General features: G+C 40.5%; 1 non-coding gene across 1 annotated transcript; it reads right to left on the reverse strand.

The window, feature by feature from the left end:
• Positions 1-5,695: 5,695 nt before the first annotated feature.
• On the reverse strand, positions 5,696-5,769 carry trnaa-cgc (transfer RNA alanine (anticodon CGC)). Its single transcript has one exon. It is a non-coding gene; the product is annotated as a tRNA-Ala (tRNA).
• Between the last annotated feature and the right edge of the window lie 11,458 nt (positions 5,770-17,227).

Consider the following 17,227-nt stretch of genomic DNA (forward strand, 5'->3'; position numbering starts at 1 on the left):
TATGGTGACAAACACAGCAAACCTTCTTGCCACAGCTGAGCTGCACTACCATGAGCTGCACTACCTGAGCCACTTGTGTGGGTTGTAGACTCCGTCTCATGCTACCACTAGAGTGAAAGCACCGCCAGCATTCAAAAGTGACCAAAACATCAGCCAGGAAGCATAGGAACTGAGAAGTGGTCTGTGGTCCCCACCTGCAGAACCACTCCTTTATTGGGGGTGTCTTGCTAATTGCCTATAATTTCCACCTGTTGTCTATTCCATTTGCACAACAGCATGTGAAATGTATTGTCAATCGGTGTTGCTTCCTAAGTGGACAGTTTGATTTCACAGAAGTGTGATTGACTTGGAGTTACATTGTGTTGTTTAAGTGTTCCCTTTATTTTTTTGAGCAGTGTATATAAAACACAGGAAAATCACATTGTGGACTGCACTGGGATTTTAACAATTTCACAATCTCCATATAATTGTTTTACACATTGTTTAAGACATATTCTCATATGAACCTCAGGAACTAAGTAATCATACAGAAGTTTAATGCACCACTCTTGAAACTATGGAGCTAAACCCCAAAGTTTTCGAGCATGTTCTGCTCTCATTTCTTACCTGTTAGACATAGCAGTGTAGTGCTCATCTTGATTTTGGCTATATTTCCACCACCTAAGAGAGAAGGATGATATCAGGTTTTCTACTGTACACATAACTGTTGGAACTATATTTTGATATTCTGCCTCATACAATATATGTACATTTTGGCATGTAGATTTGTTTACACTCTTACCCGAATGGTTTTCGATAATCTGAGTCACATTTTCCTTCCATATCTCACATACAGTCATGACTGCAATCATTTGCACCCTTGATAAAGACTACATTTTTTTTAAAGATTATATAATAATAATACAAATATAATTGCTTAGAGAATTTTTTTGGTTAAAGAAGTAATAATTTTTCTCTCAAATAGATAAGGGTTAGAAATGATTGGCACAACATTTTTCAATTCTCCGGCACCCTCCCCTTGGGAGGATAATGGCACTGAGACTTTATCAAAAATGGTTTTTAACATTGGAGAACACATTGGGAGGAATCTTAGACCATTCCTCCATACAGAATATTTCCAGATCATTGATGTCCTTCGTCTGCGCTTTGACTTGCCTAGTTAAATAAAGGTTAAATAAAAAAAAATATAAACAAATGATGGACTGCCCTCTTCAGTTGAAACCAAAGGTTTTCAATGTGGTTCAAGTCCGGAGACTCAGAAGGCCATTGCAAAATATTTACCCTTACAGAAAAACCACGTGATTTCACATTCATGTAGTCACGTTTTCACGTGTACACACTGGTCACAGACATCAGTTCAACGTCTAGTTTTGATTTACATTTGGTTGAGTTGTCAACTAACGTAACATCAATATAACATCAACAAAAATATCAACATATCATTGGATTTAGGTTAAAAGTTAAAAGAAGAAATACCCTTAATTTTATAACTTTTTGCAAATCCAATCAGTTTTGCATGTTGATTCAACGTCATCACATAGATTTGGGGAGTTGAAATGGCGTGGAAACAACGTTGATTCAACAATTTTTTTCTCCAGTGGGTAGTTTTATGTTAATTTACATGTTGTCATATGTTATCACATTATCTTCACTTAAGATCTGTGGCGGATAAATCAGAATTAGTTGGGTAACATAGATAATTAACCTGTTGGGGCTAGGGGGCAGTATTTTCACGGCCGGATAAAAAACGTTACTAAATTTACTAAATTACTCACGATAAACGTTCACAAAAAGCATAACAATTATTTTAAGAATTATAGATACAGAACTCCTCTATGCACTCGATATGTCCGATTTTAAAATAGCTTTTCGGTGAAAGCACATTTTGCAATATTCTCAGTAGATAGCCCGGCATCACAGGGCTAGCTATTTAGACACCCAGCAAGTTTAGCACTCATCAGATTTACTATAAGAAAAATGTTATTACCTTTGCTGTCTTCGTCAGAATGCACTCCCAGGACTTCTACTTCAATAACAAATGTTGGTTTGGTCCTAAATAATCCATCGTTATATCCAAACAGCTGCGTTTTGTTTGTGCGTTCAAGACACTATCCGAAAGGGTAAATAAGGGTTACGAGCATGGCGCAATTCGTGACAAAAAAATTCTAAATATTCCATTACCGTACTTCGAAGCATGTCAACCGCTGTTTAAAATCCATTTTTATGCAATTTTTCTCGTAAAAAAGCGATAATATTCCGACCGGGAATCTGCATTTAGGTAAACAGACGAAAAAAAATAAAGCATTCGGTCGACTCGGGCACGCGCCTAAGCCCACAGTACTCTGAGCGGCCACTTGCCAAACGCGATAAAGTGTTTCAGCCAGAGCCTGCCTCGATATCGTTCAGCTTTTTCCCGGGCTCTGAGAGCCTATGGGAGCCGTAGGAAGTGTCACGTTAGAGCAAAGATCCTAAATCTTCAATGAAAACAGCCTAGATGAAACACATCTTGTCAGACAGGCCACTTCCTGCATGGAATCTTCTCAGGTTTTGGCCGGCCATATGAGTTCTGTTATACTCACAGACACCATTCAAACAGTTTTAGAAACTTTAGGGTGTTTTCTATCCAAAGCCAATAATTATATGCATATTCTAGTTACTGGGCAGGAGTAGTAACCAGATTAAATCGGGTACGTTTTTTATCCGGCTGTGTCAATACTGCCCCCTAGCCCTAACAGGTTAACCTTTGTGAACTGTTCCTAAGATCTGTGGTTCGTCATTTATGTTGAAGGGTTGCATCTTGGCTATAAAAGCTCTTTGTACTTTTGTGTAGTCACTTTTTCAAATGGTTCATCAGAGATAACGCATCATTGAAAGTCAAAGTGCTTTTGCAAAAGCTCTTAATTATTAAAGATGTAGTTTAAGTATAACTCAGACTGGTGTGTGAAGTTCGTAACTCTCCTCATTTGGTAATGCAGAAATTAGCCACCACAGATCACGTGATCACATGAAAACGTGTTTTTGGAACAGTGGTGGGTGGGTTTTGTGTCAAAAGAAAAATGCAAAGAACCACATACCTACTGTACAATATAGAGGCAGATCTTTGATGTTCTGAAGCTATTTTGCTTCCGCTAGTCCTGGGGTCCTTGTTAACCTCTCTGGGCCAGTGGGACGTTTGCGCCCCACCCTAGTCAACAGCCAATGGAATCGCGTGGCGCGAAATACAAATACCTCAAAAATGCTATAACTTCAATTTTTCAAACATATGACTATTTTACACTATTTGAAAGATAAGACTCTCGTTAATCTAACCACGTTGTCTGATTTCAAAAAGGCTTTACAGCGAAAGCAAAACATTAGATTTTGTGAGGAGAGTACCCTGCCAAAAATAATCACACAGCCATTTTCAAAGCAAGCACATATGTCACAAAAACCAAAACCACAGCTAAATGCAGCACTAACCTTTGATGATCTTCATCAGATGACACTCCTAGGACATTATGTTATACAATACATGCATGTTTTGTTCAATCAAGTTCATATTTATATCAAAAAACAGCTTTTTACATTAGCATGTGATGTTCAGAACTAGCATACCCACCGAAAACTTCCGGTGAATTTACTAAATTACTCATGATAAACATTGACAAAATACACAACAATTATTTTAAGAATTATAGATACAGAACTCCTTTACGCAAACGCTATGTCAGATTTTAAAATAGCTTTTCGGCGAAAGCACATTTTGCAATATTCTGAGTACATAGCTCGGCCATCACAGGCTAGCTAATTTGACATCACCAAGTTTGGGGCAACCTAAACTCAGAATTACTATTCGAACAATTTGATTACCTTTGCTGTTCTTCGTCAGAAGGCACTCCCAGGACTTCTACTTCAACAACAAATGTTGTTTTGGTTCGAAATAATCCATAGTTATATCCAAATACCTCCATTTTGTTTGTGCGTTCAGGTCACTATCTGAAGGGTAACGCACGAGCGCATTTCGTGACAAAAAAATTCAAAATATTCCATTACCATACTTAGAAGCATGTCAAACGCTGTTTAAAATCATTTTTTATGCCATTTTTCTCGTAAAATAGCGATAATATTCCAACCGGACAACGTTGTATTCATTCAAAGACTGAAAGAAAAAAATGGAGAAGTCTCATGAACGCGCATCTCAGTCTTACTGTCCCCAGGCAGGCCACTTACAAACTCTGCTCCTGTACTTTGCCCAGAGACAGGAGATACGTCATTCCGCTTTCTGAATGCTTTAGAGAGCCAATGGAAGCCTTAGAAAGTGTCACATAACAGCACAGATGCTGTAATGTTGATAGAGATGCAACAGAAGGACAACAAATTGTCAGACAGGGCACTTCCTGCATGGAATATTCTCAGGTTCTGGCCTGCCATATGAGTTCTGTTATACTCACAGACACCATTCAAAAAGTTTTTGAAACTTTAGAGTGTTTTCTATCCAAAGCTACTAATTATATGCATATTCTCGTTTCTGGGCAAGAGTAGTAACCAGTTTAAATCGGGTACGTTTTTTATCCGGCCGTGAAAATACTGCCCCTTAGCCCCAACAGGTTATTAAGGTCAATGGAAACATGAACTTTACCCAGTACCAGGACATTTTAGCCAAAAACACGGTGTCCTCTGCCAGGAAGTTGAAACTTGGCTGCAAGTGGATCTTCCAAGACAATTACCCAAAGTACACATTAAAATCCCCAAAGAAATGGTTAATTGACCACAAAATTACAACATTTGCAATGGCCATCTCAGTCTCCAGATTGGAACCCCATTTAAAACCTGTGGTTTGAATTGAAGAGGGTAGTCCATAAGAGCAGACGAAGGAGTTCAAGGATCTGGAAAGATTATGCATGGAGGAATGGTAAAAGATCCCTCCCATTGTGATTTCCAAACTCATAAAACATTTTAGAAAAAGACTCAATGCTGTTATTCTCGCAAGGGGAGGGTGACAAAGTATTGAAAACAGGGCCAATAATTGTTATTCATTCATTTTGTAGAAGAAAAAAAATTACTTCTTAAACAAAATCTCTTTCTCTGAGCAATTGTTTTAGTCTAAAATAATATAATGTTTTGGGCATACAATATAGCTCAGTATTTTTACTATTTATTTCATACAGTCTTTTTGCTAATCTTTATCATAGGTGCCAATAATTGTTTGTGACATTATTTAGAAACTATGCTGGCATATTGTGTTATGATTTGTGTGTATGTGTTATTTTCATATAACTGAGATGTAAAAGGGCATTCAGTTGCTATAAATTAATGATATGTTAACTTAAATTAACTAATTAATGCCTCATGAGTTTAGTTCAACTGTCATACCCCATCAGAATTCAACATGTAAGTTTGTTTTACTGTTTGTAAACAAAATAAATGTAAACAAACACTATATAGCCTCAAAACATGGTTAAAACTAGAATATCATGGATGTTTAGTGCATAGCTCTGTCTACAAATTTGAGCAAGGTTACATTTCTCCAGCCCCATCCCTCAGCTTTTCACCTGAACAGAGGTGGGAAACTTTGTTATTGTTCAAACATACACAGAACATGGTTGCCATGTTCTCAGAATATTACATTTTACATTTTAGTAATTTAGCAGAGGCTCTTATCCAGAGCGACTTACAGTAGTGAATGCATACATTTCATACATTTTTTCTCCGTACTGGTCCCCCGTGGGAATGGAACCCACAACCCTAGCGTTGCGAACACCATGCTCTACCAACTGAGCCAGACGGGACCATTAATTAATATATAATATATAATATATTAATTTTCAAGACATGTTTCATGGGACGTTTCAAGAACATTTCCGTGTATCAGTTGTCAGGACGTCGCCTGATGGTCCAAAAGAAACGTTCGCTCCCCCAAAAAGAATGTTTCAGTACACATCAGGCGTTTTTACTGCAGTCAAACCAATCAAGGCTCTGATTGGTGAACGACTGATCCATTCACAGCTCTTTTTGTCTGTCTGCAAGGTTAGGGACACACACACACACACAGTGCTTTTAACATACAGGGTTTTTATTTACATATTTGACAAACATTATAACATTGTGTATGTTCATTTATAAAGTAATTATTGTTCAACATGTCTTTACCTGGTTTCGGAACTCACAACATCATGGTTCACAGTATTCAGATCTACCTGCTACGCCACCATTTCTTTCAGTCTTCAGGTCATTTGACTATTCTCTCATCATTGATTTGATTGACTTTTTTTCAACAATGAGGGCTTTCTGTATAGTTGTTGTCACGTCTGCTACTGCTCCTCCACTCCGGCGTATGAGGTCGCCAGACTAATAACCACCGGTCCTGGGATTCATCATTACGCACAACTGGCACTCATCATTACACACACCTGTGAATCACCTGGACTCCATTACCTTCATCATTTCCACCCATTTATATGTCACTCTCCCATGTTCACTCACCAGTTGATATTGTTATTGTATTGGCGTACTGCCTGATGTTAGTGTCGTGTTCTTGGTGTTCTTGGTTTTGTTGTTTTATTAAAACGTTTCACCTGCTTCTGACTCACCACCCCATCATTACAGAATACCAACTCCAAATATGGAAGCAGCAGGACAACCGGACATCTCCCAGACAGTCAATGAACAAGGTGACCTTCCTCGTCAACACCTTGCTCAGCTGGCTCAACTGGGGACGGGCATGGAAGATGTTCTCCGCAGTCTACAACGTGTCAACAGTGGAGGATATTCTAGAGCCAGTCTACCCAACGAGTCAGCACACCAGCCCATTCAGCAATCCGGTCAGCAATGCCCGTCAGGTCAGCGATGCCCGTCTGTCCCTCCAAGAGAAATATGACGGGACACCACCCAAATGCCGTGGCTTCTTCCTTTGGTGCTCCCTCTACATCAGATGGGAGCTCCCACCACTGAGAGGTCTAAGGTTGCCATGGTTATTTCTCTGCTAACTGGGCGGGTATTGGAATGGGCTACAGACATCTGGGAGAGAGGCGAGGAGGAGCTCGAGTCTTATGAGGGGTTCATGGCTCTGTTTAAATGTATTTTCGATCATCCCGCAGCGAGGGAGGTGAGCATCTGCTTCAGCTCCAGCAGGGGAATCAGATGGCTGCTGAGTATGCGCTTACCTTCCGGACAGTAGCAGTTTCCAGTGGCTGGAATGAGACGGTGCTCAGCACGTTATTTAGAAGAGGTCAACGCGAGGAGGTCCAGACGAAACTAGCCTGCTGAGATGACAACCTCACCCCGGACGCACTCATTGCGATGGCCTTCCGCCTGGATAACCTCCTCTGGGAGCATCGCCATCTCCATTGCTGCTCTCCCTCCTTTGGCAAGTTTTCGGGATCAGAGCCTGAACCCATGGAAGTAGGGGTCACACGCCTTCCTGCAGCGGAACGATGCAGACGGATACAGCTGTGGCTCTGTCTGTACTGTGGCCAGGGAGGGCACAAGCGTCAGCAGTGTCTGTTACTTCGGAATCCGGGATCCACTAGAGCAGAGGGACGGTCACGTGAGGTTACATCCCCAGGACCAGTAGTGCGTATTCCATCTACTGCTCTTCCTGTTAGGCTCTTTTTGGTACACGTCACTCTGGCTGACTGTCCCTCATGCCAAGTGTTTACGGTAGATGAGTGGTTCTCCTGCGGTAGATGAGTGGTTCTTGTGCACGGAGGAGGTGTGGAACAATGCGCACATGAGACTCCAGCACGCCGTCCATCGTCAGAAGGAGTAGGCAGACCGTCACCGCAGTGAGACTCCTGTGTTCCATCTGGGATTGGTGTCTGCCTCTCTACCAGGAACTTCCCACCCCACCTGCCCTGCTATAAACTGAGACCCCGGTTTGTGGGGCCGTTCAAAGTTCTCCGGAGGGTCAAGGAGGTGATATATGGTAGTGACTGGGTAATTGTAACCTGTATCTCACCTTTTCATGTCCCCCTTCTCAGGCGGTGGTTCCTGGTCCCCTAGCTGATGCTGTCCCCTATGATACACCTCCACCCCCCCTGGACATCGAGGGGAGCCCGGCGTACACTGTCAGATTCCTACTGGACTCCCGACGTCGTGGAGGTTGGCTCCAGTAGCTGGTGGACTGGGAGGGGTATGGCCCAGAGGATAGGTGTTGTGTTCCGGTGGAGGACATTCTGGACCCCAACATCTGAGATTCCCACCTTCGCCAACGGCACCAACCTTCTCCTTGGGGTCGTCCTGCGGCTGGAGCTGCACATCGGGGGTGGGGGGTGTACTGTCATGTCTGCTCCTCCCCTCCGGCGTATGAAGTCGCCAGAGTACTAACCACCGGTCCTGGGATTCATCATTACGCACACCTGGCACTCATCATTACGCGCCCCTGTGAATCATTGATTCACACCTGGACTCTATTACCTTCATCCTTTCCTCCCCTTTATATGTCACTCACCAGTTGATATAGTTCTTGTGTATCGGCCGGCGTACTGCCTGATGTTAGTGTCATGTTCTTGGTTTTGTTTTATTAAAACGTTTCACCTGCTTCTGACTCACAGCCCCATCATTACAGGTGTCTAATGTCGGTAGGGCATATTAAACTGTTATAATACTTCTGAATCACTATGCTCAATACACTATTTTCTTGAGTGTACTTTTAACAGAGCTGAGATTTAATTCAAAGTGCATTCACCCAATTGCTTACACCTATCAAGTTTTTCAGATCGACACAAGTGGATAGGGAGGAGGGGTAAGGAATTATTCTGGACAGGGCCTATACTGGCCCAATGAGCACATTCTCTAGAGATATTCCTTATTGGAACAGTAGTTAGGGTGTATGTCATTGGTGCTTGTGGCCTGGGTTTGATCCCCTCTAGGGGAAACGTTCTCTCCCATTCTTAGCGATATATTTTAATGTCATTATTTGGCAAAATGTACAACACCCCTATCTGATCAAATTTAAATGTGTTTCTCATTGAACGATGGGAATCGGTAGAATTCCAGACAACTGAGCATCTCAAAGAGAACTCTGTATTTCTGAAATCCACATCACATATACCATGTAGATCAAACATGTGTCTCTAAGGAATCACATCAGTTCTCATCATTGCATTTCTATTTCTGACATTCCTCATTTTTTGACAAAACATGGCCTGGGTAGTTAAGTTGCTTCTGAAAGTAACACACCCAGACCATGGTGGCCGTATTCTCAATATCTGAAATGTGTATATTTACAGTAGCATATCCATACCGTCTCACATTTGCCATTCAAGCAATATTGATGGAAGTTATCCCAAAACAGTACACAACAGAGTTCCATCTCCATGTTTACTGTGGAAAAATTGACCCATTGCAACAGAATCACTTGGGACCAGTGTTGGGGTAATAATTACATACTGTAATATATTACTTGAATGACTAAGTAATATACCTAGTTACTGTCTTCAAATATTGTTTAATTAGTTACTTTTTCAATTAACCACTGCATTTTAGTCAAATGCAAACTCTGCAAACGCACCATTGATCTCTTTCTCCAGAAACACATCTGGAGCCACAGAGTTCCAGAAATGCGTGGAAAGATGCTACATTTATACTCATTATGATAAACAAAGGTGCATAAATATTTCCTGTTGTAACGAAATGTTCATATAAAAATGTAAATGTTTGATAAATGCTATTCAAAACAGCAATAATGACATTAAGATGTATTAGTACCCAGGCCACCAGCACCAATGACAAATCACCCAACTACTGTCCCAATAAGGGATATCTCTAGGGCATGTGCTTATTGGGCCAGTATCGTTAGACACTGTCCAGAATAAACCCTAACTCCTCCCTAGGCACTTGTGTAGATCTGAAACAACTTGATAGGCATAAGCAATAGGGTAATTACACTTTGAAGTAAATCTCAGCTCTATTAAATGTACTCTCAAGAAAATCTTGTATTCATCATGGTGATTTCGGAGTATCATTAAAACGGGTCAATATACCCAACTAACCGTAGACAGCTATACAGAAAGTAGTTTAATATTGCTGACATAAGTACATAAAATCAATGATGAAAGAATAGTCAGATTAGCTAACAGGGACATGGTGGTATAGCAGGAAGAGCAGAGTACTGTGAACCAAGAGGTAGTGAGTTCAGATCCCTGGTGAAGACAAGTTGAATAATAATTACTGTATAAATGAATATGCACAATGTACTCATTATGTAAAATATGTAGGTTTAAAATACTGCACGTTAAAAAGGCTATGTGGCTTGTATGCGTTGAGGCCTAGAGATGCTAAACAAGTTGATGTTAATTAAAGGGCAATTACCATGAGACCGGCATCATTTTGCATGACAATAACCGTCTGACAAAATGTCATGACTGCCACAGCCCTAGCTCTGCCTGGGGCCTCCAAATCACTAAGTCTGCCCCTATCACTTCTAATCTAAATAACTTCCTCGCCCTTCAAAGAACATTCAAAACATGTATCAAGATTCAAGGTGATGGAAGTTGTTGTTTCTTTCTTATATCATTTGCTATCAGACATACAGTGCCTTCAGAAACTGTTCACACATCTTGACTTTTTCCCAAAAGTATTGTGTTACAGCCTGAATTTACTATTCGTCAAATTTAGATTTTGTTCCACTGGCTTAGACACTGCCCCATAATGTAAAAGTGGAATTACGTTTTTAGAAATGTTCACACATTGATAAAAATTGAAAAGCTGAAATGTCTTGAGTCAATATGAGTTCAACCTCTTTGTTATGGCAAGCCTAAATAAGTTCAGGAGTAAACTTTTGCTTATCAAGTCACATAAGTTGCATGGACTTACTCTGAGTGCAATAATAGGGTTTACATGTACCCCATACACACTTATATGTAGTCAAGCAGTGAATTTCAAACACAGATGCAACCACAGTGACCAGGAAGGTTTTTCAATGCCTCACATAATTAATGTATTTTTTAACCAATTATGAATGTGTTATTCAATGCATTTCTATGGGCTAATTTGGCTAAGGCCAAATTCAAATTTTTACCAAATACTTAAAAAATGTGTTTACACCGAGTCACTACAAAGATACAGGCGCCCTTTCTAACTCAATTGCCGGAGAGGAAGGAAACTGCTCAAGGATTTCACCATGAGGCCAAAGGAGACTTTAAAACAGTTACAAAGTTTTAATGGCTGTGATAGGCGAAAACTGAGGATGGATCAACAACATTGTTGTTCTCCACAATACTAACCTAAATGACTGGAGAGCAAAAAATGCACCTTTCAGCAGGACAATTACCAAAAACACAAGGCGAAATATATGCTGGCGTTGCTTACCAAGACGACATTAAATGTTCCTGATTGGCCTAGTTACAGTTTTGACTTAAATCGTCTTGAAACTCTATGGTAAGACTTACGTAAATACATAAATAAAAACATGTTTTCATTTTGTCATTATGAGGTATTGTGTGTCGATGGGTGTAACACAACGAAATGTGGAAACAGTCAAGGGGTATGACTACTTTCTGGAAGGCACTGTATAATGAAATCCTATTATGTCTGATGTCCTTTCTTGAACTGACTTGATAACCTTGATTGTTTTGGCAGATATAAATTAATGATGTTTGGGGCCACAGGTCTACTTGGTGGCAAGATCATTTCATGTGATATTATTGGATTGGTGAAATATCACTCACTGATTTTGAGAGGCATTTCAAAGTTTTAGTCTTCATTACTAGTGTGTAATTTCAAATGAAATTCTGTCAAATACCTATTTTGATGACATATGTTGATATTAAGAATTTTTATTATTTTTCAGTCATTTGTTTTTATGGATTTTAAATGTGGAACCGGAATTTCTTAAGTTCAGATATATGTGTGTATAAAGTTTGCACATAAAACACGATTGATTAAAATGATGAAATACACAAATACTGTCATGACAATTAAATTAGTTGGATAATGATAGATAACTTTATAAAGTAATGCTATCAAACCAAAATCATTTGAAAATAATTGGCACAGTGGTTATTCCTTTAAAAGTTGTGGCGTACTGCAGCACAGCTTGCGGGGTGCCGCAGAATTCTATGGCACGTTATTTAAGTGTCAGCCATTGTTGCCAGAATGACACAATTTACCACAATATGCCACCATCCACCACAAACAGTTGTGGCATAAGCTCAAACCTTTTAAAGGAAGAACAATAGTAGCATTCTAACACTAAATTCAGTATCTTTCATGCCAGATTCCACTCACCTGAACTTCTTGAAATAAATAAATGAAGTCCACTTGAAATTGTACTCCGAAAGGGTCACAGGGTTATGGTCAACCAGGTATACAGGTTGAAAAGTACAGCGTCTTCCCTCTCTATCACCTCACAATTAGTAATGCCAGTACGACAGGAGGATGCAGGTATGCTCAATGTGAATCTCAGACTGTATTTAAACCCTTAATGTGGCAATTGCTGATCAGCTGGTTGGGTGGCGTCTTGTGTTGTTAGGCCCTCTTTATAGGTGACAACATTCCTAAACATTCCTCCCCCCCGGCAAATCCATCCACCCAAACCCCACTGTGGAACGACATCAATGCCATCCGCCTATCTGTTGTTTTTGTTAATTTTCTGATTGCAAAAGAGGTATGAAAATTATTTTCCATACCGGTTATACCACAAGTCACAGATAATTGCACACAGGACTGGCAATACAGATATGTATCTGTTACTCACAGATATCTTGGAGTAAGAAAAGGTAAGGGCGTGGATCAGAAAACCAGTCAGTGTGTCACGTCCTGACCAGTAAAAGGGGTTATTTGTCATTGTAGTTTGGTCAGGGCATTGCAGGGGGTGTTTGTTTAGTGTGTTTCAGTGTTTTTGGTCTAGGTTCTATGTTTTCTATTTCTATGATTAAATCTATTTTTCTATTTCTATGTTGGGGTTTTGGTAGGACCTCCAATTAGAGGGAGCTGGTTGTCGTTGCCTCTAATTGGAGGCCATATTTTGTTGGGGTTTGTTTCACTTGTGTTTTGTGGGTGGTTGTTTCCTGTATAGCCTGTGTTGCCTTACGGAACTGGTTCGTCGTTTTGTTTATTTTGTTTAAGTGTTATCTTTAAATAGATTAAGAAGATGAGCACTATACCCGCTGCGCTTTGGTCCAATCCTTACGACGCCTATGACACAGTGTCTGGTTTTACCTTTGTTTTGTCGATGCAGAGCATTCCAAACAGGCTCAATGGGTGGCATGTCTGGTAAGTATGCATGGCAGAACACTGAGACATTTTCAGTATCCAAGAATTGTGTACAGATCCTTGTGACATGGGGCCGTGCATCATCATGCTGAAACATGAGGTGATGTCGGCGAATAAATGGTACAACAATGGGCCTCAAGATTTTGTTGCGGTATCACTCTGCATTCAAATTGCCATTGATAAAATGCAAATGTGTTCATTATCCGTAGCTTATGCCTGCCCGTACCATAACCCCACTGCCACCATGGGGCACTCTGTTCATAATGTTGACATTAGCAAACCGCTAGCCCCATGATGCCATAAACATGGTCTACAGTTTTAAGGCCGGTTAGATGTATTGCCAAAATCTCTAAAATGACATTGAATGCGGCTTATGGTAGAGTTATGGTAGAGAAATTAACATTACATTCTCAGGGAACAGCTCCGGTGGATATTCCTACAGTCAACATGCCAATTGAACGCTCCCTCAAAACTTGAGACATCTGTGGCATTGTGTTGTTTGCCAAAACTGCATATTATAGAGTGGCCTTTTATTTTCCCCACCAGAAGGTGCACCTGTGTAATGATCATGCTGTTTAATCTGTTTCTTGATATACCACACTTGTCAGGTGAATGGATTATACTTGCAAAGGATAAATGCTCAATAACAGGGATGTAAACAAATTTGAGCACACAATAAGATAAATAAGCTTTTTGTTTTTATGGAACATTTCTTGGATATTTTATTTCAGCTCATGAAACATGGGACTATCCCTTCACATGTTGCATGTATATTTTTTTCAGTGTAGTTAACTACCACCAACCCTGTTAAAACCTGTGGCTAATGATGCGTTTAGTCAGTCAGAATAGCGGGACAAGAAACCAAGAACGACGGTGACGGCAAAAGCAAGCCAGCACGACGGTATGCATCACTATGGGTTTTCAGAAAAATGATCTGTGCAAATCAACATCCTGTACAAATCAACCCTATGGCAGACGGCAAAAGTTGAAATATTTTAACTCTGGCGGCAAGACCCGTCTACCATGGTACCTGACGGCATTTACTACCTTGTATCACGTAAACGCAGCATACTTCTGCTGCACTTGGACTTTCTGTCTGTTCTGTCCTCTCCACCTGATTCACGGCTACCTGTTCATGCTCTACCTGTTGTCTCTTTTGGATGAAGTTCTAAAATCCATAGTTGCTATGTGTTATGCTCCAGGCTCTGACTGAGAGACAAGCATTTGCTGAGTGATGACATTGACATCTAACCCATGCTGTAGGGTTGGGGACGGGGTCAAGGGACGTGAAGGGTCCAGTGCATTGTGAAATCTCGACCAATCACAGCCGGCACCGCATCACTCCAGGGGCTACCTGCAGTCCCTGCCACACAGTACTCCTTACTGCACCTGCAGCGGTAAAGACTACAGCCTCTCCTCTGTGGGTTCACACTTCTCACGTGAACCGAGATCCAGCTGCATAATGGGTGAGCTGGAAGCCACCATGATAGAGGAAGAGTAGCTAAAGAGAGAGAGGAAGTGTAGATTCCACTGTGGACAAGGAGTTGGTTTGGGTCTGGGAGCTGTTTTAACAGCCATAGTTTTTGTGTCTGTTGCCTTAATGGTTACTGAACCATGTAAAAAGGATAGATTGACTATTATTAAAGATAGAATGGGTTGCCAAATATGAAGACACGAGAATGCATTGGGGTAGAGTCAGTACTAATGCTATGGATACTAGACAGATCACTAATCACAAAGGTATGGTGATCTTGGATAGATTAGTACATTGAACGTAGGCTGACGATGGAGAAGCAAAGGATAGAGTGGGGGAAATGCTATCTCGTAAAATGTGGTTTTATTCACAAGTGATGCCATTTAGTACAACAACTAAGGGAGTGAAGTGGTCAGGGAAGGTTTTAAACACCAGTAGACCACAAACAATTTCTAAAAGCCAGCAAACACTTGACATATCTCCCAGGAGACCAGGTGATGGTAAAGTGTCAGAAGGTGGCTGCTTATCAACCATTGGGACCCAAAGTTTACACTGTAATGAGGGTGTTCACAAACGGGTGGGGTGTAGATCGGCCTTGGGATGAGGGATGTGTACCTAACTTGAGCACAGGAAAGTATTATCCACAGGTACCGACTGTAGCAGAACACAGGTTATTGGTGATGTTGGTGGCTAGGGAACCGGGTTTGAGTTGGGAGACATGTAGGGAGCATCTGAAAGGTTCAGTCCTAGATCTATCAGTGAACAATGAAGATAATAGGAGAGCAGGAGACAGATTCCCTGCAATAGTTTTTCTCACGGCAGTCGCTGTAGGGACAGTAACTGAAGGATGCTATAGTAACAGCATGGAATTGGACTACGGCGCAAATGAGGGATTGTGAAGTATTCGTCATGGGCAGTGTTAGTAGTAGCAAGGCTTGTTACTTTGTTGGGATATCATCTTCTCAGGGCATTGATGTTGAAATGTATATACAGTGCTGAGTTACCTCAAGATGAGATAAAGTTGTTATATCGGGTGCCTATGGATAAGGAAGGAGATGGGGAGCGACGTGAAAATAAAAGGGCTTGTGAACACCTTTTGTGGCCGGAGGGGGAAGACCGGATGAAAGCATGACAAGGTTTTTTAGGGCCTTCATTTTTGTGGAACCTAGCAGAAAAGTATCCTGAAGGCATAGTCAGGTGAAGAGAGAGTGGGCAATGTTATGTTATCAAACTTTGGTTTTGTCTTTGCATATATAATTATGCATAGTTTAACACATTATTAATACTGTTATGTTTTTTATATATATTTTCAAGTCTTGTGCTATCATTCTCTTAGAAACCAAAAGCACCAGCTGCAATGGAGGAAGTCAAATGCTCCAGCTGAAATGTCATTCTGTTGTCCGACGAGAAATGGAAAGAAGTGTGCATAGTGTGATTATAGAATAGAGGTCATAAGGCTTGGAGTTATAAACATAATAATCAACTGTGAATGTTAATCATGTGGTCTTTTTTGTTCATGTTTTATTTTGTGTTAATTTATAAGTAGTTTCCAAGTTTATATCATGTTGGACAGTATGGGTAAATCTTCTAATGGGGGGACTGATGGGTTCTGACTTCTAAAATATGAAATATCCTTATTCATGGTACTGACGGAGAGAGGGGAATGTAGAACATTTACATTCTGACAGAATAGGTTATTGTTACACATCAGGTCCACAGTCTGGTACAAGTTAACAGGACAGACGTGAGTTGGGGAGGAGTGAGGAACGAGGGACAAGGGACGAGGTCAGGTGAAGTAAGGAAGAACAGATATCACTAAAGTTCAGTCTAGCAACAGAGGTATATTGGCTGTTCAGATATGTAAGGAGGAAACTCAGAAAAGGAAAAAGGTTAAATACCAGTACTTGTGTGAATAGGTCTTTGTCTGTTCAACTGTCATTGGGTGAATAAACTTGGTTAGAGCTTTTATAGTTGTCCGTCAGTTTTTACCCTGTAAACTAGAACCTAGAACCTAACACAACCTATTTCATTCTACAGGTTAACATGCTTGGCTCATGTCTGTTATTTCCATATAGACTATGTAAATATTTACATAGAAAAAAAATGGTGAAATGATTTCATTCCTTTTTTTATTTTTGTTACTGTTTAATCACTTAGCTACTTACCTTTTCTATTGTTGTTGCATTGTTCAGAGGTGAACCTGCAAGTAAGTATGTCCTTGCACTGTGTACTCCATGTTGAAGATCATGTGTACTGTGCCTTTGTAGTATTAAGACCCCCTTGACTTTTTCCACATTTTGTTAGGTTACAGCCTAATCTACACACAATACACCATAATGACAAAGCAAAAACAGGTTTGCAAAATCAAAAATAAAGAAAAAAGAAAAAAAACTTAATTTACAGAAGTATTCAGTCCCTTGAGTCAATACTTTGTTGAAGCACATTTAGCAGCAATTACAGCTTTAAGTCTTCTTGAGTATGACGCTTCAAGTTTGGCACACCTGTAATTGGGGAGTTTCTCCCATTCTTCTCTACAGATCCTTGTATGCTCTGTCAGGT

This window comes from Salmo salar, chromosome 04 (assembly GCF_965601325.2).
Source record: "Salmo salar chromosome 04, fSalSal1, whole genome shotgun sequence".
Classification (NCBI taxonomy): domain Eukaryota; kingdom Metazoa; phylum Chordata; class Actinopteri; order Salmoniformes; family Salmonidae; genus Salmo; species Salmo salar.